This window comes from Carettochelys insculpta, chromosome 7, assembly GCF_033958435.1.
Source record: "Carettochelys insculpta isolate YL-2023 chromosome 7, ASM3395843v1, whole genome shotgun sequence".
Lineage (NCBI taxonomy): Eukaryota > Metazoa > Chordata > Testudines > Carettochelyidae > Carettochelys > Carettochelys insculpta.
In genome coordinates, this window is record NC_134143.1 from 2,111,723 (window position 1) to 2,139,518 (window position 27,796).

General features: G+C 52.3%; 3 non-coding genes across 3 annotated transcripts; 2 read left to right on the plus strand and 1 right to left on the minus strand.

Moving 5' to 3' along the window:
• The first annotated feature begins 2,281 nt into the window (after positions 1-2,281).
• TRNAI-UAU (transfer RNA isoleucine (anticodon UAU)) lies at positions 2,282-2,374 on the plus strand. Its single transcript is given in 2 exon segments — positions 2,282-2,319; positions 2,339-2,374. It is a non-coding gene; the product is annotated as a tRNA-Ile (tRNA).
• Positions 2,375-15,796: 13,422 nt separating this feature from the next.
• TRNAP-UGG (transfer RNA proline (anticodon UGG)) lies at positions 15,797-15,868 on the plus strand. The gene has a single exon. It is a non-coding gene; the product is annotated as a tRNA-Pro (tRNA).
• A 5,358-nt stretch (positions 15,869-21,226) lies between these two features.
• On the minus strand, positions 21,227-21,299 carry TRNAR-UCU (transfer RNA arginine (anticodon UCU)). The gene has a single exon. It is a non-coding gene; the product is annotated as a tRNA-Arg (tRNA).
• Between the last annotated feature and the right edge of the window lie 6,497 nt (positions 21,300-27,796).

Here is a 27,796-nt window from a genome sequence, read left to right on the forward strand (position 1 = left end):
CAGTGCCCCCTCCCTCTTCCTGCTTGCTTGCCCCCCAGCAAAAGAAGCCCATTTGGGGCAGAAAGCTGCTGGGACCTGGCCCTCCTGGGCCTTACAGATTTCTGTTCAAAACAAAGGTTCATCTGCATCACTTTGTCCTTCCAGAAAACTCGGGCTGAATTCCTGTTTCCCTGGGGTGTGGAAATGGGTCTCTCGCAGCTCCTTCAGCAGAGCAGGTTTGGAGTCTGGCTTTGGGGGCAGGCAGCGGTTAGAAGCACAATACTGATGGGAAATTCTAGGCACCAGGGATCCAAGCTCCCCAGAACCTTCAGAAGCCCAGTGACCAGAACCTGCTGTGCTGGGTGCCAGGCCAGCTTTGTGCGCAAAGGGGGGAATGTTAATGCCCCAGGAAGATGAAAGGAAGAAAAGGGCTGGTTCCCCTGTCCATGCTGAGCAGCTGCACAGGAGCACCCGGGCAGGGAAAACAATCCCTTTGCCTCACACCAGCCAACCAAGCACAATCTTTCTGAGCCTTGTGCTATTGAGGATGGATGCCCCTTTCTCCTACAAGGAGCCCCTTTCTCCTACACCTCATTTTACACCGAGAGATGCTGAGCAACAGTAATTGTCAGTGATTTTCTCCAAGTGCCACAGGGAGTCTGGAGCAGGGCTGGGAATTAAACCTCCATCTTTTTAGTGCCTTACCCACAGCAACTGCGTGGAACAGTGTTAGTCGATGGTCTGGTGAGATACCACGTGTCCCCTCACTTCATCCGAGTCTTTAACTGTTAGGACAGGCCGTCCCTTCGCAGCAGGCAGCCAGGAGTGGCTGACGGATGCCCCAAGGATTTATCACCCAAGTCTTTCACTGCTAGGACAGACAGTCCCTTCGCGACGGGCAGCTAGGTAGGCTGAAGGGTGCCCCAAAGGTTGTACTGAGAGCCTCCTCCACCCGAGACTTTGACTGCGAGGACAGACAGTCCCTTCACAGAGGGCAGCCAGGGAGGCTGACAGGTGCCCCAAGAGTCTGCCCCAAGGAGGCGGCACGACCCAGTGCTCACCTTTCAGTGCGCCTCACCAGTGACCATGCTAATGCAGCCGAAAACCAGCTGGGTTCTTTTATTTGTGTTCCGTTTGCACAGTAACAGGAGGAGTCAGGTTAAAACTTAAGCAGTTACTATTTATTTGATAAAAAAGCTTAACTCTTACAGTTACAAGGCTTATATTTTCACTTCGCAGTTACAAGTAGCGAGCATATAACAAAAGTACTTTAATTCATAGATCTGTTATTAAATGACCGCAAAAGCAAAACACATAGCAGGTATTATTCTCACCACTGTGTTACCTGTCTTGGCGTGGCCAGCGTCTGTCACTCAATCCCTCGGGAAGAAGAGAACGAGGATGGAGTCCCCTGGGACCTCGGGAGGCAAAGACCTTCCTGACTGGCAGGTATAGGCAGTTAGGGCTCAATTAGACGGGGCTGCTGGCCCCTTCTTTATACCACTTGGGTCAAGTTCACTCTTCCTTATCTTAAAGATGCCAATTATGTTAGATTGTCTCGTGATGCCAGTTCTCACAAGGAGTTTCAAGGGCTTAATTCACACCTGTGAGGTGGAGATAATTTAGACATTCTTTTCCTATGGACGTGAGATTCCTCTCCTGGGACGATGTGCAGGCGTATCAGTCACCGGTACAAGCCAAGGGCAGCCTGAGGCCCTGGTCGTCTGCTAGCCCGTTGGTCTTTTGTTGTCTGGTTTTAGCCCATTCAGGGTCATGATGAGGCAGGACATCTGTGCTCTGAGGCATCAAAGACTGTGCTTGAGATTAGTGCATCTGTGCTCTCAGGCATTCCAAGACTGGGCTGTTTCCTTTGGTCCTTTGTGCTCTGGAGCACCTCAGAGGGGCAGGATAGAGGAGAGCAGGGGAATTCTGTCTGGCTACAAACAGCAGAAGCATGAGCTGGAGTTGGAGGAGAGGCAGCCAAGGGGGCTGAGCAGGGGTAAGTGGGGATGGGCCCCAAGCTGCCAGTGTTGTGGGGAAACTGGACTCAAACTGCTGCCCTGGTGTTAAGAGGGGGAGGATACTGATGCCATGTCACAGCCTTGGAGAGGGTTTGTGATCTGCCCCAGACTGGCCCTGCAGACAGTCTCCGCTGTGTGACTCCCCTGCTGGGTCTCAAGGCCATAGTGGTGTTCGGCAACATGGATGTGGTGGAGGTGAGGGGCTGTGACCTGTCCAAACAGGTCCTGGGGCTGAAATACGACCTGACCCCTAAGTCATGTGGGCCACCCCCAAAAACATGGCTCCAGTGGCGCAATGGGTTAGCGCACAGTACTTATAGAGCAGTACTGCAATAGACATGCTGAGGTTGTGAGTTCAAGCCTCACCTGGAGTGTGGCTTTTCCAAAAAAAAAAGAGACTCACCTGGAAGACTCTGAATCAGAAAACATTAGGACTGGAAGGGACCTCAAGAGGCCATCAGGTCCAGGCAGCTGCCCTTGTGGCAGGACCAAATACTGTCTTGACCATCCCAGATAGACAACTATCTAACCTATTCTCAAATATCTCCAGTGATGGAGATTCCACAACCTCCCCAGGCAATTTATTCCATTGTTTGACCACCCTGACAGTTAGGAACTTTTTCCTAATGTCCAACCTTAACCTCCCTTGCTGCAGTTTAAGTCCATTGCCTCTTGTTCTATCCTCAGAGGCCAAGAAGAACAAGGTTTCTCCCTCCTCCTTATGACACCCATTTAGATACCTGAAAACCGCTATCATGTCTCCCCTCAGTCTTCTCTTTTCCAAACTAAACAAGCCCAATCCTTTCAGCCTTTCTTCATTGGTCACATTCTCTCGACCTTTAATTATTCTTGTCGCTCTTTTCTGGACCCTCTCTAATTTTTCCACATCTTTCTTGAAGTGTGGTGCCCAGAACTGGACACACTACTCCAGCTGAGGCCTAGCCAGCGCAGAGCAGAGCGGAAGAATAACTTCTCGTGTCTTGTTCACAACACACCTGTTAATGTATCCCAGAATCATGTTTGCTTTTTTTGGAACAGCATCACACTCTTGACTCATATTTAGCTTGTGGTCCACTATAACCCCTCAATCCCTTTCTGCTGTAGTCATTCCGAGACTGTCTCTCCCCATTCTGTACGTGTGAAACTGATTGTTCCTTCCTAAGTGGAGCACTTTGCATTTGTCCTTATTAAACTTCATCCTGTTTACCTCAGACCATTTCACCAATTTATCCAGATCATTTTGAATTATGACCCTGTCCCCTAAAGCAGTTGCAACCCCTCCCAGCTTGGTATCATCTGCAAACTTAATCAGTGTACTTTCTGTGCCAATATCTAAATTGTTGATGAAGATGTTGAACAAAACCAGTCTGAAAACAGACCCCTGCAGAACCCCAGTTGTTATACTTTTCCAGAAGGCTTGAGAACCATTAAGAAGTACTCTCTGAGTACGGTTATCCAGCCAGTTATGCACCCCCCTGATAGTAGCCTCATCTAAATTGTATTTGCCTGTTTTTTTAATAAGAATATCATGCGAGACCATATCAAAAGCTTTACTAAAGTCTAGGTATACCACATCTACCACTTCTCCCGATCCACAAGGCTTGTTATCTTATCAAAGAAAGCTATCAGATTGGTTTGACATGATTTGTGCTTTACAAATCCATGCTGGCTGTTCCCTATCACCTTACCACCTTCCAAGTGTTTGCAGATGATTTCTTTAATTATCTGCTCCATTATTTTTCCTGGCACAGAAGGTGAGCTGACTGGCCTGTAGTTTTCTGGGTTTTTCTTATTCCCCTTCTTATAGATTGGCACTATATTTGCCCTTTCCCAGTCTTCTGGAATCTCTCCTGTCTCCCATGATTTTCCAAAGATGATAGCGAAAGGTCAGATACCTTCTCTATCAGCTCCTTGAGTGTTCTGGGATGCATTTCATCAGGCCCTTGTGACTTGCAGACATCTAATTTTCTAAGTGATTTTTAAATTTTTCTTTTTTCATTTCAACTTCTAACCCGACCCCTTTCCCACTTGCGTTCACTATGTTGGGCCTCCGTTCAGCTGATTTCTCAGTGAAGACCAAACCAAAGAAGTCATTAAGCCTCTCTGCCATTTCCAAGTTCTCTGTTACTGTTTCTTCCTCCTCGCTGAGCAATGGCCCTACCCTGTTCGTAGGCTTCCTCTTCTTTCTAAAATATTTATAAAAAGCCTTCTTGTTTCCCTTTATTTCTGTAGCTCATTTTAGCTCATTTTGTGCCTTAGCCTTTCTTGCTTCTGCATTCTTGTGTCATTTGCCTATATTCATCCTTGGGAATTTCTCCTTGCTTCCATTTTTTATATGATTCCTTTTTTATTTGAGATCATGCAAGATCTCCTGGTGAAGCCAAGCTGGTCTTTTGCCATATTTTCTCTCTTTCCTGTGCAGCGGGATAGCTTGCTTTTGGGCCCTTAATAATATCCTTATGAAAAACTGCGAACTCTCCTCAGCTGTTTTTCCCTTCAGTTTTGAATCCCATGGGACCTGACCTACCAGCTCTCTAAGTTCTTCTGAATCTGCCCTCCTGAAATCCATTATCTCTATTGTGCTGTTTTCTCCTCTTTCCTTCCTTAGAGTTGTGAACTCTATGATTTCATGATCATTTTCACCCAAGCTGCCTTCCACTTTCAAGTTCTTGACCGCTTCCTCCCTATTTGGGAAAATCAAATCTAGAACAGCTTCCCCCCCAGCCCCGGCCCCAAAAGGGCTTATTGGGGATTTGAACCCAAGATCACACCCACCTGAAGAGAAAATTACACCCCTAGACCAACAAGCGAGCTTTTAAGGGTTATCACACACACTCACAGCCTTCCACACTCCTACGTTTACACAGATGAACTCCCACTGCTGGTACTGACAGCTCTGTGGGAAAGTTTACAATGGATTTGAACTACATGTGTTTTCAACCCCATGTTTAGATTTTCATAAGCTGTGACATATTAATATAGTAGAAGCTCTATTATCTATCACTCACAGGGCAAGCTAGATAATCAAATGCTCCAGATAGAAGACTTACCTACCCTAAATGCAAACCCAGCCACACCTGCCAGATGAGCTGATGTCCTTCAGTAGATTTTCTCCTACTTCTTTATAATTACTGAAGAGACTCCAAGCAGATTGAAGAACACTGTCCCACACACAAAGGAAATCTGCCTCCCTGACTGATGGTAGCTCTGTGAGTGGGAGAAGCAAGGTCAGTGGAGAAGCTGTGTTGTGCAGCTGGGCAGAGGAAATTTAATCAACCCCCATTTGAAAAACTACTCTAGGCTGGGACAGAAAAAGGAGCCTGGGGAAGAAGAGGTTGTCCTACAGGAACCTGAAGATTAGTGATTCAAGCAAGAGTGAAATGTGGGTGTGGGCCAGTGGTAGAGTGTTTGATTTCAGATGAAGTGATCTTCTTTCTAATCCATGCTCCCCTTTTAAAAGGCAGCCACTTGTATGACAAGAGTTGTCTCACCTTAACCACCATACTCTGCATTCCTATAGTGTGGGGATCCTGAAAATGGAGATGAACCCTTAACATTTGCCAGTGCCAATGCAGATAAACCTAGCAAACCCCTCCCTCTGCTGAAATCTGGCTATACACGGAAACTGACAGTTGATACTGAAATGAGGAATTTTGGGTCTCATTTCCATAAAGAGGTTCTCATTCAGAGTCTATCAAATATTTCACTTCCAGCAGGAAAGGTCTCTGCACACTTTGTAAATATGTGTGGAGGGAGAACATGAATTACTCTGGAAATTTACAGCCAAGGCCATTATGTCCTCCCTCAGCTAGATATTCATACACAAGCACTACCAAGCTCCCCAGTCTCTGCATTTCTGTTAATTCTCTGCAGGCTGGTTATTGTAAAAGAAAAATTGACCCTTTTCATCCTTTTGGGGGCTTCAGAGAAATGTCACCTTACAGCCAGGTGGAGCCGGCAGCAAGACGGGCTGGGCTCAATGTCTCGGGGAGAAGAGTGGTAGAAATGGGGCAGGAAGGAGTTTCCTGAGAGGTGAAACAGCTGGAGGGTGGCATGGAGTGCAGGGTGCCAGCCTGTCAAGAGTCACAGGTGCCCCAAGAAGTTCCATTTGGTAGGTCCTGGGATGTAAACAGCAGGAGTCTGATCTCTGCAATCTGAGTTCAAATCTCAGTGGTCTCCTTGTTGGTTGTGTTGTTGCTGTAAATCTCTGTCTCCCCAAAGCTTGGGCTTCTTTGTCCACAGGTGCACCTGAGGAAGTGTTTTTTCCTCCTCCTGGATGAGTGAGGCCCACTGGAGCTAGATAGGTCTCTGGCTGGGCTGATTTACCAACATGGCTGCAATAGGTTGGAACCCTGGAACTTACCAGTCTGTGTAGAGATACATGAGCACTGAGGTTGTGTTTTTCACAGCTTCTCCTGATTGCCACACAAGTGGTGCCTGTACCTGGAGCTGCCAGGCTGTTCCTATTGCACACACGGCATTTAAAGGAAGGACCATCCAGAGCAGGCTGAGAAAGTCAGGGGACAGCAGGTGAGAGGGAGAGTTCCAGGTTAGAGCACAACTCACCTGTCCCCCTCTGGGCCCTTGGAGCAGGGGCTGCTAGTTCTGACACCTTCATGGGATGCCCTAAAGCTACCGAGCACCCAAGGCCAGCACAAGAGGAGGGGAGGGCCAGGACTCCATGTGGCCAGAGGACTTCCCTAAAGATCACAGGGCCTGGCTGCTCCCCCCTGCAAAGCAGCATGTGCTCTGCAGCCAGCCTCAAAATGGGACAGAAAATCAGCCACTCCCCCAGAGGGGCCTCTTAACTGTGGGGCAGGAGATGAGTCCCACAGAGGCTTTTCCCCAGCTGCTGAGAAGCACAGGAGAACTCAGGGCTGCACAGGGTGGCACAGTTGAGTGGAGACCTGCCCCTCCGCCTGTGGCTGGATCTATTGCTGTCAGGGGCAGAGCACCATTCATTCCCCTGGGCAAGTACCTGCTCCTCTCCCAGCTGTGCACTGCCCAGCCCAGGAGCCTGGAGAGACCAGAGCCCCATCTCAAGCCTTGGAGAGGTGCCCTTCCCCCTCACTGGCTGCACCTGAGCCAGGGCTGCCCCCTCCTTGCCAGAGCACTGCACCCCTGGGTGCACGTGGGGCCCTGCTGAGGCCCTGGCAGCAGCACTGCAGGGGACTGAGGTGAGCAGAGCACTGCTGGGCTGACACTGGAGACAGGCTGGGCCCTGTCAGGCAAATGAGATCATCCCACCCCCACCCTTGGCAGCCAGAGCTCAGCTCAGCCTCACAGAGCTGGTCTGTGCTTTGCATGAGCCCAGCAGAGGAGCTGGGAGGCAGCATGCTCAGGGGAGGGGGGGTGTCAGAAGCAACATTACACCCTGAGGCTGGGGCTCAGCAAACCTGTGACTAGGAAGGTGCAGGGAGGAGGGGATCTGAACCCAGGCATGCAGAGCACAACGGATTATTAGTGCATCACCTTCCCCACTCAGCCACCTCCCCTGCTACCTCTATGGGCTTTTCACCTCCACCAACGTCAGTCCTGCCAGGAACCTTTCTGCCACTGGCTGCTCAGCCGGGGACACAGGGTGGCAGGTTTGGCCCAACAGGGCTACACTCACTCCTGTCTCCTGCACTGCGGCTTCCTCGGGGGAGCAGGGCCCCCAACACAGCCGGGTGCAGTGCCCCAGCCAGACACAGGGGCAAGGTGGGGGCAGCCCTGGCTCAGCTGCAGCCACTGACATGGGCAGCTGTCTCTGAGGGAAGGGCCTGTCCCGAGGCTGGCTCAGGGGCTCTGCTCTGTCCAAGCTGCTGGGCCGGGCTGGGCAGTGCACAGCTGGGAAAGGGGCAGACACTGGCCTGTGGGGATGAATGTCACACTCCCCTCTCTGACACTGAGAGCAATAGATCAGTCTGGAGCACCAGCCACAGGGCCTGAGGCAGGCGTCCCTGTGTGCATCCCGCCCTGGAGCCCCCGGGGTCCCTGCTCAGGGGTGCCCAGAGAGAGGCTGTTGAAAGTGCCGTTTTCTCCTGCTGCCCTGGGAGCTGGGCACTTCCCCACCGGCACAACAGCACAGGCAGAACATGGCCCCTGCCTGCACTAAATGCCGTGTGGGGAGCTCCTGAGAAAGCGCCAGTGGGGAGCACCTGGGGCTGGGCACAGAGAGAGGAGACGAACCCCGGGGGTGGGAGAAAGTGCCTGGGGTGCAGAGACACACACAGGGCCTGGAGCCCAAAGCTCGGCCCCACTCGCTCCTCCTGCTCCCAGGGACTCGGCCAGAGCGGCAGCTGCAGCTTTTGGGGCTGTAATGGCCTGAACGCCCAGCAACCCCCCTTCCCCTGGCGGTGGGTCTGTGCACACCCGAGCCCTTCCTCCCCGGGGGGGAACAACTCGTCTGCAGTGTGGGGTGTCCCTCCCAGCTCCCTCACTGCCTGCAGCCCAGGGGTTAGTGATTGTCCCCTGGACTCCCCTCCGCCTGTCAGACCCACACACTGTCAGGACAGGCAGCCCTTGCTGGTGCCCTGCTCTGACCTCCTGCCCACGGCCAGTCCCAGGGCCTCACCAACGTGCAGTGCAGAGTGACGTGGGGGTGCACTAGGGGTCACTCGCACCCTCCAGCTTCCACTCCCACCGCAGTCACCATCAACGCTGCTGGAGGAGGAGGTGGGGCAGGGGCAGGAGAGGGGCAGAGCCGGAGGCGAGGGCAGGGCGTGGGGCAGAGGGGAGCTGTTTCAACACTTCCCCAGTCACCACTGAACCCACTTCACCCACAGCCTCTGTGCAGCGGAAGGAAAACCCTGATGCATGGACCTTGGGCACAGCCCGGACCGAAGCTCCCTCTTCCCCTGCTTCTGCTTAGAACAAAACCCAGCTGTAGTGCCCTGCCCTGGGACCTGCACAGTCCGGACACTGGCAGGCTCCGCTCTGGGGCTGGGTCCTGCACCAGCTCTGTCCATGTGTCCCTGCTGGACGGGTACAGACAGGGGCTGTGGCCGGCCCTGGGCAGGGTTTGCAGCTCTTGTGTCTCCCCCGACACTCTCTGCTCCTTTGCAGCTGCTCCGTTAGCGCAGCATTTGCAAAATGGGCCTTCTCCTGGCCTGCTGCTCACACAGCTCCCCTGTCCTCGCAGCCTCCGCTGACTCCCACTTCTCACCTCCTCAAACACAGGCTGCAGCTCCGCACTCACCTGGTCCTTCATGAGCGACCACCCTGCACAACTGCTACCCCCATTCAGGTCCCACCTCCTGTCAGCCTCACCCCAGCCTCCATCGCCTCTTGGACCAGCCACACACACGTTTCCTGCTCTCTCCCTCGCAGGCCCTCCCACCTGGGAGCAGCTTTCCAGAGAGATCCACAAAGCTCCCAGCCGCCTCCTTCAAACCCGTCTGCACCACGGTCCTCCAGCAAGCGGTACGGCAGAGAGGCTGCGGGTGCTGGGAGATCCCCGCCTGCACTGCTGGGCAGGGCTGTCTGCTTCTTCCCTTGCTCCCCGTCTGCCTGTCTGTTTGCAGCTGCAGTCACTCAGCTGGGCCTGGAAGCTGTCGGCTGCAGGGGCGGCTTTTCTGTCTGTGTCTGTACAGCCCCGAGCACAAGAGCCCCAGGCTGGACTCCTGCACACGGCAGTGACACACACAATGCCAGGGACGCGCGGATCGGATGCTCCATAAGGGCGCTGTGTGAATCGAGACAGGACTCTGAGTGACTCTCTGGCTCATCCCCTAAGGCTCCACTGCCCCATTTCTGGCTCCCCCAGCCCTGTCCTGTCTGTGGAGCTACCAGGGCCAGGCCTGTCACTATTTCCTGCCTGCGGGGAGCAGGAGGTGGCCGGAGGGGAGGAGGTGGGGCAGGGACAGGAAGAGGCAGAGAGCGGCAGGGCCTGGGGATGAGGTAGAGGGTGGGGCAGAGACAGAGCAGAGCAGGACACCATTTCAGGGGCAGAGAGCAGTGGGGCATGAGGGGGACGCCGACTTGCCTGGAGCTTTGCTCCGAGCTCCCCCAAACAGCAGCAGCCAGTGCGTGTCTGGAGCAGCAACCGCACCACAGCCTCAGCATTTGCTCCCGGCACAGGCACCTTTGTGTGGCGAGCTCAGGCTGTGCTCAGAGCGCCTGCCTGCACTGCCAGGGTAGGAGTGTGGCGAACACAGGCCTCACTGTGAGCAGGATTGGAACCTGCCCAGGGAAACCCGATTGGGGGTCTAGTCCAACACCCTCATCGCTCAACCATCACAGCTGAAATGTGGCACCTGGTGTTAAGCCAGAGACACTGGAAAATAATCACAGGGCCCAGGCCTGACGTCCTCAGCACCACAGAATTCACCCAGCAGCCTGGCTCCCAGCACACGGGGGATCTGGGGCGCTCTGTGCTCAGCCATGTGCAATGGCACAGGAGAGCACCTTGAACATCTCCCCTCCCCCTGGAGGGAACGGGAACAGCTCTGCCCTGGAGGCTGGGTCTGGAAGAGGAGGTCAGGGCCATGGCTGAAGCACTTGGCTGGGATGCAGCACTCAGGACCCCTTCCCCAAATACTCTTATCTACCCCCCATCGGACACTGTGTTCTGCTTCAGCTGTCCGGCCGCCTCCAGCATGGGCTGAGCTCAGGGGCAGGTGGGTGACCTGCCCTACAGCTGAGAGGGCATCGGACCCCTTCCACCAGTTGGCTCCTTCACTCAGTGCACCCCAGGGAGCTGAGCCCTTGTGCCCTGCAGTGAGGCAAGTCAGGGCAGGGCAGGGCTGGGTGCGGTGCTGTGTCTGTGGCTGGGTTCCCTATCAGCTGTGCCCTTGTGTGGCTGCTCGGAGAGACTCGAGTGTTGCCCAGCTGATTAGCAGAGCGCTCACCACTGAGGCTTTTGTTTCCATAGGTGGTGCACATTGGTGCATAGTTCAGAGCATATAAAATTTATTCCACACATGGAAGGAAGAGGTTGGAGGGAGCATTGTCTGTGGGTGTCCAGCCAGGCTAAGGCAGGGCAGTTTGTTGTGTGCTGGGCCTCACTGGGAGTTTGGGGAAGGCCAGCTGGGGCTGCTGAGCTGGGTGTGCGGCTGGGTTTGTTGGGTTACGTCACGGTGGTTTTCTTTTCTGCGGTGTTGTGGAAGCCATCTTAGATAGACGCCGTTTCTTGCTTCTTAGTTCTGCACGTACACAAGAGCTTCAGCTTTTCCTGGCCTATTTGGGAACGGCAGGGAGGGTGAGCTGAGTGCAATGCGTTAATGAACTCTGGATTTGGGGCTCTTACTCCCTAGTACCTGCTCCTCCTGGCTGATAACATTTTTCTCTCTGAAAAGAATTGGTTTCTCTCACTAATTCCTTCTGGCTCTGGACTTGTTTGTGTGAGGGTATAAAATACTGGAGTTAGCTGCATCAAGCAGCCTTGCTGGACCTGGCTTTACTGGTGTCCAGTTTGGCTCATCTGTTGCCTTGTTGAATTCAATAAAGCTGAATGTTAGCTGCCTACACACAGAGAAGTCTTTTGCTTCAACAATGTGGTGCTTTTTGAGACGGTAACACTGATCTCTCTGACACACCTCATGCAGGGGCCATTGCTCCTTGTGCCAAGGCATGTGGCTGGGATCAGGACTCAGGACCCTTTCCCAAATCGACACATTCCTCCCAACACACCCATGTGACAAGACTCTAGAGCCATCACTTTGCCTGGCTGGTGCCTCAAGGGGCTTCTCTACACTTCCCCTAACTAAAAAGGGGACACGGTAATCAGGGCCAGGGGAGATTACTAAGGAAGGGCTGCTGTGTACACGCACCACTTCACTAGGCCAATTCTCCCCTTCAGCAACTTCCAAGTGTCATACTGACACTGCAGGTTCACCATCGCTTCCCCATGAAGTTCATGTCTGAGTTATGCCTGTCTTGGTACTGCTCTAACAGAAATCCAAAGCAAGGCTTGGTGCAAGCTTAGAAGATGCCAGCAAGTGGAAGTGGGCTGATAGGTCAGTTCTTTCCAGGAGCCTCTGGAGGCCAGTTTGGCATGCAGAAAATGAAACTGATGCCACAAATGGGAGTTGAACCCATGCCTCCTTGGGGAGACTGGAACACGCAAGTGAGAGAGAGGGGAAATGTCTGGAGGTTAGCGCTTTTGACCGGTTGTCCATCTTCTCAGGGCTGAAAGTAAAGCTCTTTCAATACTAGCTTTGCTTAGTTTTTTTATGAGTCAGGCAGATTTGACTCTCTCTGTCCTCATCTGTAGCATAACCCATTCAACACCAAAGAGCCATTCTCCAGCACAGCTGGCTTTCGCCCATAATCACCCTGATATGAGCTAATGATGGGAGGTACTTTATCCTTTGCTGAAAAGAAATGGATGAAGGAGGAGCTGCCAGTTTGCCACACTGAGGCTCTGTCTACCCTACAGGGATCTTGTGAAAGAAGCCCTTCCAGAAGATCTCTTCCGATAGAGCTTCTTTCAAAGAGTGTGTCCACACACAAAGAAGAGAATCAAAAGTGTGATCTGCTCTTTCAAAAGAGAGCAGCCACCCAGCTCCAGCTCTTTCGAAAGAACGCACCAGGGATCCTAAATGAAAACTGTTCTTTCCAAAGAAAGGCCCTTCTAAGGCCGTTTCTGCACAGACCACTTTCTTCGAAAGTGGCCTGGTAATACACAGCCTGAAATATGCTAATGAGCCATGGATGTAAATTCCCTATACCTCATTAGCATACGGCCACATGATTTGGAGTCTGGAAGACCGTTCTTCCGGACTCCAACCGCCGTGTAGAAGCGCGTCCCCGGAGGTGCTCTTCCTGAAACAGGAAGGAAGACTGATTTCAAAAGGAGCACTGCATTCTTTGCATTGACTTCCATAAGAATGGTTTCAGAGCGCAGACGATCCATGGGCTCTTTCAAAAGAGCCCCCTTCTTTCAAAACATCTTTCAAAAGAACTTGCTAATGCAGACGCAGTCTGCGGGTTGGAATTCTCCTCTGCTCAGATTTGTTAAATAAGTGGCAATCAAGCGCCCAAGTGATGGGAGCTCTTTTTGGCTGTTATTCCCCACTCTCCCTCAAGTGTTAAAGTTTCATGAAAGGAAAAAAACCAATGAGGAAGAAAGCAGTGCAGGTGAGGGTTGGACATCCCTGGACCCAGCCTCCCAAAGCTTAGAGATACCTGCCCTAAGCCCACACTGCACAGCTCTCCTTACACAGGAAGGAGCAGCAGGATCACTCTCCCAAGGGCACCAGCCCTCCACAGCAGCTCCATTGGCTTTCTCTGCTTCTCATTTCCTTGCCAGGTCTCCTGGCCTCAAGAACTCCCTCTCTAGGAAGCGAGGAAGTCATAGAAACAGGAATCCAGTACCTAAGCCAAACACGCACAGCCACACTTCAGCAGAGACTCATGTGGCACCCGAGAAATCCCATTCAGCCTGGTTCAAATGCCTCTGACTCTGTCTGCACTACAAAATTAGGTTGAACAAGTTTGTCGTGGCTGATTTTAGTAAGAGGGCGGCCAAAGTTGCAGAAGAGAGAGACATTTGCGGGCTGACAACACTGGGCTACTGGGAAAGGAAAACCAGCAGTGGGAGAATATGGACATGGAAGTGACTCTTGCCTCACCTGAAAGGGGAGGAGGTACCGCTTGAGCTAACCCCCCACATGTGCAAGCCGTTTGAGGCACCAGCCAGGGAAAGTGAAGGCTCCAGAGTCTGAAGTGGAACAGTGTCAGATGTGTGTGGTGGGAGGGGAATATGTACATTTGGGGAAAGGGTCCTGAGTCCTGGATCCCAACCACATGCGTTGGCACAAAGAGAAAATGCTCCTGCATGAGGTGTGTCATGGGGCTAAGAGTTCCCCCCACAAAAAGCACCACACCTCAGAAGAGAAAACCACTGTGATGTAACCCAACAAACCCAGCCACACACCCAGCTCAGCAGCCCCAGCTGCCCTCCCCAAACTCCCAGTGAGGTCCAACACACAATGAACAGCCCTCCCTTGGCCTGGCTGGACACCCACAGACAATGTTCCCTCCAGCCTTTTCCATCCATGTGTGGAATAAATTTGATATGCTCTGAACTATGCACCAATGAGCACCACCAACAGAAACAAAAGCCTCAGTGGTGAGCACTCTGCGAATCAGCTGAGTGACACTGGAATCTCTCCTGAGCAGTTGAACAAGCCCACAGCTAATGGGGCACAGGGCCTCAGACACAGCACCGCACCCAGCCCTGCCCTGATTTGGCCTTGGGATGCACTGAGTGAGGGAGCCAACTGCCCCTGAGCTCAGCCCATGCTGGAGGCAGCCAGACAACTTTAGCAGAACACAGTGTCAGATGGGGGATAGAAGGTACATTTGGGGAAGTGGTCCTGAGTTTTGCATCCCAGCCCTGACGGCCACGTCCTCATGTGGGCGTGGCCTTAGTGAGGGGGAGGAGCCCCACAGTGGGTCTTTATGGAGGCCTGAAGGCAGTCACGGTCTCCTCTGCACTTCCACACATTGCAGCTATGTCAGTGACCCAGCCCAATCAGAGACTGAACTCCAGTCCACCTCATTCATCCACCATGAGGCCCAAACCCCTCTCTTAACAAGCATGTGGATGGAGAAGCACAACCATGATAGAGCCAGAGATTTGCAGCCAACCATCCCAGCACTTCGAGGTCCCACTGAGATTTCAACGCAGATTGCAGGAATGAGAACCCTGAGCGCTGCCCATTACCCTATGGGCCCTGCAGTTGTACTTTTCTTGGGAACCTGTGACTCTTGGCAGGCTGCTGCCATGTGCTCCTTGCCTCCCTCCAGCTGCTTCATCGCCTGCCCCATCTCTGCCTCTCTCCTCCTCCAGACATCAACCCCAGCCCTTCCCGCTCCTGACTGCAACTGGCTGTCGGGCCACATTTCTCTGACGCCCTGAGAAGGATGAGAAAAGTCCATTCTTCCTTTACAAAAACCAGCTGGAGACAAATAACGGAGATGCAGAGATTGGAAGGTCGGTGGTGATTGTAGAGCAATATCCGGCCGAGGGAGGAGATAATAGCTCTGGCTGTGAATTCACAGGGTAACTGACATCCTCTCTGCACACACATTTACAAAGTGTGCAGACACCATGCGGCTGAATATGACACATTTGAAAGACTCTGAATGATCATCTGCCAAAACACGAGCAAGCTGCAGACTTTTGCAGTTCACAAAACCATCCCTGTTGCATGTATAGCACCATCACATCTAGCTCAGCAAATGTGTGAGAGCCCAGGCCCAGCAGCACAGAGGAGACCAAGAACCCACACCTGACTCCCTGCCAGCCCTAACACGTGGGCCTGCCCAGCTTTGCTGGTGTTTGGATTCTGTAAGGCACCAGGGTGAGCTCAGCTTGTGCTGGGTAGAGTCACACAGACCAGGCAGGTAAAGGGGCTATGAAGGACTAAGCCCAGCATCACCAGTCCATCCAGCTCAGAGTGTGTGAATCTCACTCCAGGCAGGAGGGAGTGTGGGGAAGGTTTGGGAGGTGAGGTCAGGTGCAGTGGGTGTGAGAAGTGATGTTTGTTCTTCCTCCACAGCTGGGTTTGCTTTGCAAGTCTGAGTGTTGCTCAGAGAGCAAAAAGTCTTGAGTTGAACTCCCTGATGCTGCCCCCAGAGAGTGTGTTTGCTGCTCTCCTTGACTTTGTGTTGTTCCCGACATTTTTCTCCCATTCAGAGTGGTTTGTGACCTGTTCAGAATGTGAAGTTAGTTTCTTGATTTGGACCTGTGAAGAGACCTTGGAAATGACCCTGGAAATCAGAAGTTTGATGCAGAACTTCTCAGAGCACTGGCTGTTTGCTCAAACCTGGTCCTGGAGCATATCCCAGGCATCTTTTCAAAAGGGGGCTTGTTGGTCTAGGGGTATGATTCTCCCTTTGGGTGGGAGAGGTCCTGTGTTCAAATCCCAGACAAGCCCTTTTCCTCATGCTCTCCCTGGGCAGCTGGTGGCCTTGCAGGTATTCTTCCTCAGCTCATTTGCTCAGTGTGAAGAAGTAGTTGAATGGAACTGGATGGCTCAGCCCAGACATTAACTCTGCCAAGATGAGGCCCCTGCCAGCGACTACACCCCTTCTCTTCACTGTGGCAGCGCATCTTGCTGGCAGAAACCACCAATGCCCATCGTGCAACTCAGCTGTGTTTTGGATAACTTGGCATTTCCCATCTTCTGAGCTAAAGGCCCTTCAATTCTCTTTCACTCCTACAGTGACCCAGGCAGTCCGCTTGTTCCCTGCCACAGGTCCAATCTATGCGATGCCAACAGGGGCTGTTGGGGGAACCCAGGCCCACTCTCCCTCTGGTTCCAGCCCAGCAGGGACCCTACTTCAAGCACTTCTTGGCTTTTCCCTCCCAGCTCCCACTGCTCCTCCCCTGCATTGCTTCCTACAACTCCCCCTTCATTTGGCTCTACTGGCTATGAACCCTCAGCCTTTCAAGTGATGGCCATTTCCCAGCAGCCTCTGTGTTACTAGCATCCATCCTGCCTTTACAGCCCCAGCTGCTCCTGCTGGCAATCGCTCTGTGCTCCTCGTCATTTCCTCCAGGTGCAGCCTGGGCAGTGATTCCTTCACAAGCCTGTGCTGGGGGGATGTCCTGCCACAGTCACCGTCTGGTTTAGTTCACGCTCAGGACTCTGAGTTGTTCCAGTCTCTGCACGTGTTTTGTTGCTCTGGTTGGTTCTTGGGTTTGGTTCTTTTTTGAGGCCAAGCAGAGCAGCAGGGGACATGGCAGGCAGCTGTCCCAGGTAAGAAACCCCTCATCTTGCAGACCAGGACTGTAGCCTCTCTGGTAGCCCCAAGGTTAACTACGACATGAGCCTTTGGGGCAGGCGTCACTGCATGCTCGTCTCAGCGCCACCTTCTGACCCATGGCAGTGGGGCTGCTGTTAGCCTGGCTCACTCAGGTCTTGCTTTCAGGGGCTCTGGCCAATGCCTGCAGCTCAGGAACTGGGGCCTTTTCTGCTGCTGCATTGGTCACTTCTGCAGTTTCCTCTCTGGTAGGGCTGTGCTGCTCCTGGGCTTGGGGCCTTTCTGGGGCTCCTGGCAGCTCTGCCCCAGCCTGGTGAATATTGCCTGCTGAGAGCCACGGGCTTGTCCCTGTGCCTGGGACAGGTCCCGCTGCTGCTGTCTGACTATGATGGAGCCAAAGAGCTGTGAGCTTGTTCTGCACCATGAGGTCTTTGTGTGTCAGACTCCTGACTCCCCCAGTGCTGGCTCTGGTTCCCCTGCCCAGCACAGCCCGTGGTGAGCAGGCCCTGCCTGTGCACGTCATATTGTGCCTCTGTGCGATCAATGGAGCAGAAAGCTGAGCCTCGCAGGCTGGGAACTGACTGCAGCTGAGGGCTGGGTTTGCACAGGGCTGGTACATTTGTAGAGGGAAACGTGCGGTGTTTAAATCCATTTCAAACATCTAGTGCAACCCCCCCACTTACTGAAGAGGGAGATGAAAATCTATTTCCTTTAAGGAATCCCCGTGAAAAGGAGCATTTGGGACCTCTTCAGCAGCAGTCAAGTTCATCACCACCTTGCTAGTCACCAGTGGAAAATGGTGAGAGTTTTGTTACGATGGAGAAGTAACTTGACCTCTCTCAGAAGGAGTGTGAATGTGACAGTCTGGCCAGCCCAGGAGTTCGTGGTGCCGGCCTCCCAAGCCTGTCCAGAAAAGGCTTAAGTTGCAGGTTGCCTGGTGTAATGGGCAACACTCACTCAGAATTGTTATCTGTGCAGTCTGAGTTGACAGCTCAGTGGGATCTCCTGGTACAGTGAGGGCTGGCTGTAAATCTCTGTCTGTTCAAGGACTGGGCCTTTTTTATCCACAGGCACACCTGAGTGTGGGGCTTTTCCTCATGCTGTGAATGAGGCTCACTGGAGCTCCACCAAGAGTATCTCACCTTCAGAGGAACCTCCCGGAAATTGGCCCATGTCCCCCACTGGTTCAAAGCCCTCCCCAGGCACCAAGCCAAAGGGGAATTGGTTGCTGTGTTCACCTCAGCTGCTCTGAGGGAGGCTGTGGCTGAAAGCCTCCTGCTCTCTCCTCCCACTCAGCCAGCCACTGTTTTACTAAGGGAGGGGCCCCTCCTAATCTCCACTACCTCCCCCCCACCAGCAGCCACCACAAACCTGGCACTGCACTGAGTTAGCTGCAGTAAATGATAGTAGTTGTCAGGCCACCATTTCCCGCTGGTGTGGTCTGTCCCCTGGCTCAGACACGCCCCCAGCCTGGCCCACTCTCCTCCTCAGCCAGCAGTTTAAACCTGAAACCAGCACAGCAGCCCCCGCAAACCAACACGCTCTTTCTTCTTCCTTTCCTTTTCCTCACGTAACCCTTCTATTTCTGCCTGGTGCTGCCAGAAGGGCCGGGCTCAGCTCCTGGGGGGTCTCCTGTCAAGGGTACAACCAACCAGCTTCAGCCCCCACCCAGTGGCCTGGGACAATTTCACCCCCGTGCTGGGTGCCTGTAAGGCGGTTCTGCCCCCTCGCAAGCGCAGAGTCTGAGATAGAAACAGCCTGTTTAATGACCATAACGTACCCCCAGGTTACAGTGACAGATGCAGTGTATCTAAGCAAAGAAGAGACAAACCCCTTTTCCAAGATCCCATCCCCATATGCAGTAGAACCTCGTCTCTTGCCGGGGCTCTTGGCCCTTTACCACAAACACAATTACAGGGCCTCTGGCAGTGCAGTCCCAAACCCAGAGCCCACACGTACATCACCAGGGCAGTACAAGCTGCCCACTTGTCTGCAGCATCCCCTTGCTGCCTCCTGCCAGCCACTGGCCTCCTATCAGCTCCCCACCATCATCCACCACTCCTCCTTCCAGCCCCCTGCCAGTCACCATTGTCACTCCCTTATCTATTACACTGCTGAGAATTGCCCTGAGGCAGCCCCTGTGATTTCAGCTTTATAGGGCCTTAACTATTACTGTGTAATTTCAGCTTTTAATATCTTCTGTGGGGTTTCATGAATATTATAGTACCCAGCTCTTTCTTTTAACAAGCAAGAAAAGCTAGTCAAGATAGGTTTATATCTGCCAAACAAACACATGGACAAGCCCTCAGCACATTAGCTAAAACAACAACCACCTTTTATTTATTTATTTATTTTTTTTTGCTTTACAATGCTTTAAACCAGGGAGCCCTGTGTCATCAATGTCTTATGCAGCTATGGTGACTGCCCTGTCCCCAACAACAACCCAGACCACTGGTGAGATCTCACAGCTCCTACACAGAGTGTCAGCTTAAATTGTGATTTTACAAATTGTGATGTTTACAATAGAAGAAATCTCATGGCTGACTTGCTACCCATCAGGCTTTGACTGAAAGGTATCACACAGGCACACCTTTGCATTCTTATGCAAATGATCTCTGGGAGACACATTCCTCCCAGCCTCAGGAAATCCCAGCCTCAGTAACCTTGTGTTCCTGCTGCCACATTCCCAACACTTCCACTGTACAGACTGATCTGTTATCAGAAGGGAAGGAAGAAACTCAGGCATTGAGCTCAGCCCACCTGCTCGGAAGACAACCAGGCTAACACTTACACCAAGCCCTCTTTGTCCTCCTTGAAACACCCAGAAATAGGGATCCCTGAGAACCTGTTTTCACCCCCGGTGCAGCCAAGTCATCTTCTCCACTGGATTTTCCCTTTCTCTGAGAGGCGCGGGGGCTGGCTCCAAGCAGAGTGTTCTGGTGAGCTTTCGTGGGACAGACCCACTTCTTCAGAGCAGAGCCAGAGCAGAACACACTCAATATTTAAGGCACAGAGAACCAAAAACAGTAATCAAAGTTGACAACTTCAAACTCTCTCAGACAAAGAGTTAATGGGCACAAAATGGACATCAAAACATTCCTGATTCACAAACTAGTCAGTGTACATTTTAATGGAGTGGGCCATTCTGTTAATGACTTAAGAATTTGCATCTTATTGAAGAATTTTTATTCCACTTTGGAAAAAGAGACTGCTCAACTCTCTTTCATATTCAAATTCAGCACATTAACATGTGGTTTGAACCGGGATGCAAATTTTCTGGGATACTACAGTGGCTCTTTTGCATACTTGGCTTCATCTAATTTTTGACTCCCCTCCCGCCCCGCCCCTCTGCTCTCTGATTTGCTGACCTTGATAATAAATTTTTCTGATTTGTCAACCTTGATTACTGTTTTTGGTTCTCTGTGCCTTAAATATTGAGTCTGTTCTGCTGTGGCTGTGGGCTGAAGAAGTGGGTCTGTCCCACGAAAGCTCACCTCAAAATTATTTTGTTAGTCTTTAAAGTGCTACTTTACTGCTTTTTTGTTCTGGAGAGAGAAAGTTTAATGAAACTCCATTTGTAAAACCACTCTGGCATGGGGGAGGAAAAGGAGCCGGGGAAGCGGGTTTGTCTTGCAGGGGCCTGAAGATCAATGACTCAAAAGCGAGTGTCTGTCACTTACGTACAGAGGAACGGCAAAGCCCAGGGCAGGAAGAGGAGAGGGCTTGTGCTGCCAGCGGGAGAGAGTTCACTCCAGCAGTCTCCTCAGGCTGAGGGCAGGTGGTAACAGGAGCCTCTTGGGTACCCACAGATTTGAGTCTCTTCCTTTCCCACAGTGGCCCATTTTCAGGATCTGCTTTTTCTCAAGCAACCCCTTTCTCCTTCTCCACAACCCAACTTCTGTCTGACACACGTGGGATGTGGCCACACGAGCCTCTCTTTTGCAGGGGCTATGGGAGTGCGCCACTTCAGAAGATGCTGTGATGTAGGGGGGTATGTGTGTGTGTGTGTGTGTGTGTGTGTGAGTGGCTCACAGAGACTGTGGGGCTCCTGCTGAGGGTAACCTGGTGACCAGGTAACACCTTTGTACTGCAGACAAAGGGGGAGGTGGAGCCCAAGGAGTTTAAATTGAAACTGGGAGTTGGGAGCAGTTCATCTGGGGTGGGAGGGAGAGAGACAAAGGAGGGGGCAAGGCCCCAGCTCTGGGGGCCCCTCAGGGCCTCCTCTTCCCAACACGGATTGGATTGGCTGTCTCTGCCTACCGTACTGACTCTACTGTAAGATGCTGTGTCCTGTCAGCTAATAAACCTGCTGTTCTCCTGCTGAGGGAGAGTCAGTCCTGCCCACGGATGGGGTGCAGAGCTTGGGAAGCCTGAACAGATGCTAATCAGGCAGTGATGTCAATACGCAACAACTCAATAGCATAAAAGCAGCCTCCTGCACTTGAAAAGGGCCACTGCTGCAAGGACCCTATTTGACTGATGAAAGCCCCACCTTTGCCTTGCAACTAATAGGAGGGAGAGAGGGGCTTTACCCCAGATGGGACTTGAACCCACAATCCTTGGCTTAGAAAGCCAATGCCTTATCCATTAGGCCACTGGGGTACTCAAGCAAAGGGAAGCAATGAAGATAAAATTCTCTCTCATAAATGTACGTTTCTTACCTTGGAAGACAAAACATTTGTTCTTTCTTTGTATTTGTTCTTTCTTTGTTGTGATTTTGAGAAACACCCATGGACTAACTCTGCAGTAGCAACAAAGGAGTGACCCACACCCAGCTAGATGTCAAGTTACCATCCCTGGCCATTCACCACTAAGGGACATGTAGGTAACAGAGTCACAGTTCCCATGAAAGGCAGCTGCTCAATGGGCTGTACGCCGTGAGCTGCCTGGCGCTGAGACTCACCGAGGTTCTTTCTGGCACCCAGAGGAGCATGTAAAATAAGGGACATTGACATGATCGTTTCTCCTCTCCTCCTGTTCCTACACTGAAGGCAGCAACAGTGTTGGAAAGACAAAGAAACCTTTGACTTGTCCAAACCAGAAAACCATCCCAGCAAGCACAAACTGCCAGAAGTTATGGGGAAGGGAAACCTTCCAATCTGGCTCAGCCTGAGAACATTTAGGAATTAGACCAGAATTTCTCTTTTCTTTCTCTTGGAGCAGTTCTGGACTCCAGCACCAATAGCACCTTGAAGCACATGCAACTAATCTGCTTGTGGGGAATAAATGCTTTTTAACGTTTCATCTTAGCTGCTGCGGTTTTGATTGACATTTGGGGAGTCTGTGCAAGGTAAAGTGCAGGGAACTGGGCTTGTTGACCTCGTGAGGTCCCTTCCAGTTCTAGTACTCTATGAAAGAGACTGAAGCACGGTCACCCCTTTGATTTACTGAGGGACTCAAGAGGGAGCTCACTCTAATGAGATGGTCTACAGCTGTGTCATGTAAGCCTTTTGTCAGAATGAGTTGGCAGCAACCAGGGCCTGTTTCAACGTCCAGGGGTCCCTTTTCATCCACCTCACATAGAACCGGCTGGAGCCCCCAACCAGTAGCCCGGGAAATTCTCACACCCCTGGGCGCCTGGCAGAGGCAATGCTTCCCCACTCACAGGCAGAGAGTCTGAGTGGAGAAAATAAGCTTTTAATGAAAGAGGCAGAAAAGTCATATGGCACAAGCTTGGGGAAATACCACACCCAGAGTTCGCAACCAACCCTCAACTAAGTGTCCCTGCTAAACTAGATGGAGCAGCGCCCTTTGCCTCTCAGGCTCAGCAGTCCTCTACTGTAAAGAGTGAATCCACACCCAAACTTTCTCCCTACCCACTTCAAATGGCCCACTTACAAGTCTGCCCAGTCCGTGCAGGCCCTGACACATCACTTTAGACTTGTCTACACTCGCCCCTTCATAAAACTAAACAGGAAGAAGGGACATTTGAAGAATAGGGGGTCCCTTCGACAGGCCCCCCCTACACAGACGGCACAAGATTCGAAAGTGGCACTTTTCAATCCCTGTGTCCTCCGTTATGCTAATGAGGCACTGAATATTCATGGAGGCACCTTCTTTGCTTCTTCTGACCTCACTCATGACCATGCCCCTTCCGAAAGGAAGAGGCTGGTGTCGATGGGGCCCTTGACGCATTCCCTCACTGAACAGGAGGTAATGCAACCTCTGTGCTGGACCATCGTTCCGCTTCCCTTGCCAGCTGCCCACCCGCCAGCACACCTGCTGGCTGCTTCTCACACCAGATGCCCCTCTACTCTCTTGTGGGTTTTGCAGTGGACAGAACCCTGGGGTTGTAGCACTCCAGGGCTTCAGCTACCCACTCACAGGGGATTTCAGTCCCGAGTGGTATTCAGCTCTGGACCTACGTACAGCATCTCAGTCTCACCAGGATGGATTCTTACAGAATAGTTATAGACCCATCTCCAGCTCTACCTTCCAACAGCAGGGGGAAGAAATAGTCACACCAGTTTTCCTGCTGTATCACCCAAAGGCTTCCAGCAAGCTCAATCAACCACTATTCCTCCCCTTTTCCACCTCATAATGCTTTGATGGAGGGAGCCCTGTGTAACCCATATCTTACATGGCAGTGGTGACTGCCCCGTACCCCACAACACCTTCAAGCATTGGTGAGACTCCACAATTCTTACCCTGGGTGACAGCACAAATTGTCACGTTACAACAACAAGTTATTTACAATAGACGAAAAATCGTTGCTTCACTTGCTCCCATCAGGCTTTGTTTACAAGGTACCACATGGGCACCCCTTTACATTTTCGTGGCAAAGACCTCTGAAGGGCACATTCCCCAATACCCCAGCAGCACTGAGTTCCTGCTGGCACGTTCTTCACAACAAGAAAAAAATTCTGAGAAGCAGGAGATGAGCTGATGCCTCCTTGCATACAGTTCATGAGCAGCTCAGGGGACCATTCCTGCAATTCACCTCGCAGGCCCCCTCCACACTGACAGTGGTGTGACAAGAGAGCAAAAAGGTGTGTGGGGGAAAAAACTGCTGTCAGGGTTAAAAGAGGTTTTTTCACACTAACCAGACTCACTCTGTAAGCGGGTACAAGGGGGTCATCTGCACTTCTTTGAAGTCCCCACCCTGTCAACGAGAAGTCCCTATTTTGTTGCCTAGAGACAATTTATCCTGTAGGCTCCTCTGTCTGTGTTATCAGGTACCTTTGTAGTGTAAACTGGCCTCAAGCACAGCTGGTGTTTGCAGACACGTCTCAGGGCAATTCTGCTGAGACTTTCATATGTTAAAGAAGACAATTAACGACTAAACTGTCCAAACAAACTGGAAAGAGTCCTTGGAACTGGTTCTCATGGCTCCCACTTCTTTGGAAGCTGGCAGCCTGCATGCATGCATCATAAAGTTTCCTTTTAGATCTCACTCTTGCCTCACTGCTTTGACCTCCAGCCTCGGACCTTTGGGGGACACTGTACGCCAGGGGAACAGGGTTCCCCAACACCAGCCAGGAAAAAGTCATGGGTGCTCAGAAAATACACTTGCTTATGGGTTGCATGGTGGAAGGGGCAGTACTCAGGACTTTCAATTCTGCAATCTGAGTTCAAATATCAGTGGGACCTGGTGGTTCTCTACTGTATACCTCTTCTTTTCCAAAGGCTTGGCTATTTTATCCCCAGGAGTACCCGAGTGAGTGCTTTATCCTCCTGCTGGATGAATGAAGCCCATTGGAGCCAGGTGTCTGGTTGGGCTGACTCACCAATCCACCTGCAATATATTGGTGACCTAGAACTCACCAGTGTGTGTAGAGATAGATGTGGTCTGAGGTTGTGTTTCTCATGGCTGCCCCTGATGCCCTCACAACTTGTCCTGGAGGTGCCAGGCTATTCCTATTGCACACATGGCACTTAAAGAAAGGAGCACCAAGACCAGGGTAAAAAAATCATGGGACAGCAGGAGTCCCAGGCTGGAGCCCAGCTCACCTGTCCTGCTGATACTGACACCTCTATGGGATGGCTCAAAACCCACAGAGCACCTGAGGGCAGTGCAAGAGGAGGGGAGGACCATGACCGTATGTGGCCTGAGAATCTTCATAACGTCTCTGAGCCAGGCTGCTCCCCACCACCAAACCTTCAGTAAGAACACCCCCAAAGCAGCGTGTGGTCTACAGGCAGCGTCACAAGGTGGGAGGAAATCAGCCAAATCCTCAGTGAGGTCTCATAACTGTGGGGCTAATTTTAGATGTGGGGCAGGAGATGTGTCCTGAAGAGGCTGTTCCCCAGCTGGAGACAAGCACAAAACAAGCCAGAGCTTGCACAGGGTTCGGCACAGTCACATGGAGACCTGCCCCAGGCCCTGTGTCTGGTTCTGCAGATCAGTCTATTGCTGTTGGGGCAGAGAGGAGATTGTGACATTCATTCCCCCTCGGGCAAGTGTCTGTCCCTTTCCCAGCTGTGTACTGCACAGCTCAGGAGCTGGGAGAGACCAGAGCCCCTGAACCAGCCTTGGGAACAGGCCCTTCCCTTAGAGGCAGCTGCCCACGTCCCACTCTGCAGCTGAGCCAGGGCTGCCCCCTCCTTGCCAGGGCACTACACCCTTGGCTGTGCTTGGGGCCTGCTCAGCCCAGGCAGAAGCTCTGCAGGGGGCACAGGTGAGTGCAGCGCTGTTGGGCTGACACAGGCTGGGCCCAGCAGCAGCCAGCCTGTGTCCCGCATGGTGACCAGCCCACATTGCCAGCATTTCCCCTCACCTCTGACACAGACGGCCCCCAGGCAGTCCCTGGGCAGTGTCTCAGGGCGTGTGCAGCTGTGTTGTCCTGGTGTGGCTAAAACACAGGCCTTTTTGAAAGCAAGATTTGAACCTCCACCCAGGAAGCCCACTAGATTTGAACTCCAACGCCTTAACCACTCGGCCATCACAGCTGTGAGACTATTACTGCCCCCAGGCCAGAGACCCTGGTGAATGCTCGGTGGGCCGAGGCTGGTCAGGAACCCTGCCAGACAGCTGGTGGGTTTTGCTGCCCTCCCCTTTCCTCAGCCCCGGCCCCGGCAGTGTCCCTGGAAGCTGTGTGCTTGGGCGGCTGCTCAGGAGAGATGCAGGTGCTGCCTGGCTAATTAGCAGAGCCCCACAGGCAGCAGCCGGTGTTCCTCTTGGAGGTGCACATCTGCCCAGGCCTTGGTGCACAGAGCAAAATGTATTCTACGTCCCCAGGGAACATTCGAGGGAACTGTGGCCCTGGGGCAGCAGATGGTGGGGGAGGGGGATCATTCTGCCCTGGAGAAAGTTCAGTGTGAAATAGGAAAAAAATAGTTTTCTAATTCAGAAAATGTTGTTGCAAGAAGGTGCAAATAGAAGAACATTTTCATTTACACGCAGCAGCTTTCCCAAAGCCGGCACCTAGGCACACTTCTCACAGTGGAATCACTTCCTTCCTGAGCTCATGGGAATAAGGGGACTTCGAAGTAGGCGGGGTCCTTTCGAAAAGGAGCCCTGTCTGGATGAGACGCGCTGTGGCGAGCCACGTCAATTTCGAAGCGCCGCTGCCGCTCGCATGCTAATGAAGCGCTGAGGATGCATTTCAGCGCTTCATTAGTAAACTTCGAAATGGCCATTTGCGTGGCCATTTCGAAGTTTGGGGCACGTGTAGACACGGCCTATGGCTCCCCAAACCAATCCTGTGGCAATCCATGGCCAACGACCTGGAGCCTTGTATCCCCCAGACCCTCCCCTTCAACCCATCTGAGGGGTTTCAGAAACCCAGCCAGGAGTGAGGCCAAGGTCAAGGAATTCTGGTGCTCTGAGGGGATGAGGAGCTATTGCTCCACATGACAAGCTGGTGCCAGGATGCTGCAGTTTTCAGCCACCTCTTGACTGGCCTGAGCTCCAAGGGACACCCCACCTGCAAAGCAGACCAACGATGGAGCAAAGTGAAGGAACTGTGGCAGGTCTACTGCCAAGCCCATGATGCGGCCACCATCTGCCCCACTTCCAGGAGCTCAACAGCCTCCTGGGACCCACCTGGGATACCACCAGGTCAGATGGAGCCCAACTGGATAACAGGCTGTCTGGACACCCTCACACAGGCTGCGACCACCCAGCTGGCCCAGCCTCCCACTCTCTCACCAGCCACTTCTACAGCCCTTGCCCAACATGTCCTCCACAGTGTCCCACAGCTCTCCCCACACATCCGCCCACAGTCCCTAACATTGCTGCCCTGCTCCCACCCAATCTGCCTCCAACCCCTCCCTCCTTTCTTGCAGCCTCAGTTAACCCAAGCGTATTGGACCCCTCCCTTGCCCTCACTTCCTCATGATCCCAGCCCCATCCCAACCCTGGTGGGAATGTGGAGTATGTCCCCTTGTCCCTTCCCTAGAAACCTCTCACAGTTCTGTTGCCCCCCCCAACCCCCCCAGACATTATGTCTGAGCAAATGCACACCATGAGTGGACACAAAAATACCGAGGTGGACATGCTCTGCTAACCAGCTGGGAAGCATTGGAATCTCTGCTGAGCACTCACACAAGCCCACACCTTACACAGAACACTGACGGCGGCTGCAGCACAAAGATGGAACTTGCTCAAGTAGGTGATTTTTCTCCCCAAGTCTCTTTTTGTAACGTGCCAAAAAGGGAATGATTTCTGGTACCCCTCAGGGATTTTCTAGACCAATTAGGCCTGATTTTGGATAGATTAATTTAGGTTGCTGATGTCATTTATGTGCCAGCGGGAACTCAATGCTGCTGAAGGCTGGGAGGAATGTGTCGCCCAGAGATAATTTGCATGAGAATGCAAAGGTGTGCATGTGTGATACCTTGCAAACAAAGCCTGATGGGTAGCAAGGAAGCAATGAGCTGTTTTCGAATGTAAAGTCATTGTTGTAAAATCACAATTTATGCTAACACTCAGCAGAAGAATTGTGAAATCTCACCAATGTCCCAGGTCATTGTGGGGGACAGGGCAGTCGATGTAACTGCGTAAGACATGGATTGCACAGGGCTCCCTGGTTTAAAGTCTTGTTTGACCAGTCCCTCTTGCCTGTTCGAAGATAGAGCTGGGTATTAATGCCTTTCTATGAGGCTGTCCTTTTATAGATATCAAAATTTTAAATCACAGGGTTTTGCCTCAGACTAGA